The sequence below is a fragment of the Myotis myotis genome, unplaced genomic scaffold (assembly GCF_014108235.1).
Source record: "Myotis myotis isolate mMyoMyo1 unplaced genomic scaffold, mMyoMyo1.p scaffold_m19_p_6, whole genome shotgun sequence".
NCBI lineage: Eukaryota > Metazoa > Chordata > Mammalia > Chiroptera > Vespertilionidae > Myotis > Myotis myotis.
Window position 1 is genome coordinate 25,323,449 of NW_023416368.1, and position 1,537 is coordinate 25,324,985.

Below are 1,537 nucleotides of genomic sequence, written 5' to 3' on the forward strand. Positions count from 1 at the left end.
GACCTTGTCTTATTTATTGCTGTATCTTCATTGCTCAGCCAACTATGTGGGACATAATAGATTGTTGAATAAACAATTAATGTGGTGCCTCTCTTTGAAAATAGGCTAGACTGGTGTAGTTATCTTCATTCAAATAAAAAGTCAGCAAAGAGCTCATAAATTCTACATAACAAACAATCTATTGGGCGCTCAATTCATAAATTCAGTGAGATCATTTTGGGAAACTAAAATGCTTCTAAAGAAAACACCACTAAAAATACAAATTCTTGGGACTTCTGCAGGACCTGGGAATTGTGAAACCATGGATCATCCATATATGCTTTGAGGCGTTATTATTCCTGGAATGCCTACAACTACCCTAAAAATTTAATGTATTGTAGAACAGACCTAAGGCCAATGGTGGCAGAGTCCACATAGATATATGGGTCTTGGTGTTCTGGGGAAAAACTTTTGACTGGTTGACTATATTGTTCAAAAATGATTGTACAAGTCCTTGTGCTTTTGAATATGTTTGTGGTGTTGTCGTGTGTTCTGACCATCACTGGTGCCTACAATTCAAAATTCAGATATTGTCTTTGCACAAAATCTTAGTCAACATTTTTATGGTATCCAAAGAGGTGACATTATGATTGCAAAAAGTCTCAGTGATCCAAAATCAAATATCTGCAAGAGAGTATGTAATCAATTTGAAAGGAGATCTAATCCTGACCAATATCCATCCGATTTCTTTAAAAGCCATACTTATGTGCCAATGAGTCATGTGTAGTTAAAAGGTGATAATTTACAGAATTTTAGGTACTACAGACCTATCCCATATGGACTATTAAGAGGACATATTTTCTTTAAGGTCTGGCCTCTGAGTGATTCTGGATTTTTATATGATAGCCTTAATGGCCACAGATTTTATGATTAGCAAGTATTTACCCTTTTGCTTTGATTATTGCCTCTTTCAAGTGAATTTATTATTGCCACTGCAACCATGTATTATTATTTTTTAAATATATTTTATTGATTTTTTACAGAGAGGAAGGGAGAGGGATAGAGAGTTAGAAACATCAATGAGAGAGAAACATCGATCAACTGCCTCCTGCACACTCCCCACTGGGGATGTGCCCGCAATCAAGTGACATGCCCTTGACTGGAATCAAACCCGGGACCCTTGAGTCCGCAGGTCGACGCTCTACCCACTGAGCCAAACCGGTCAGGCAACCATGTATTATTAATAAATTATTTGCTATTCAGTTTTAGTTGTTTTGAATTCTTAAATGTAAAGAACAATTCAAAATGTATGGATAAAAGTAATCCAAAATAGATCCTCTAAATTTAAAATATATATATTCTCAAAGACATAACTAAAGTGTCTTTATTCTGATACTATGGGTATCTACAATAATAAAAGCATAATATGCTAATTAGACTGGACAGCCTAATGGCCTTCCAAACGAAGCTGCGCTGCGAGGACCAAGCCCTTTGCACAAATTTCATGCATTGGGCCTCCAGTTACAATATAAGAGGAGATGATGAATAGCAATGTGTC

The 1,537-nt window shown here is 36.2% G+C and overlaps 1 pseudogene; it reads left to right on the forward strand.

The window, feature by feature from the left end:
• Positions 1 to 397: 397 nt before the first annotated feature.
• Positions 398 to 913, forward strand: LOC118657879 (annotated as a pseudogene).
• The last annotated feature ends 624 nt before the right edge of the window (positions 914 to 1,537 follow it).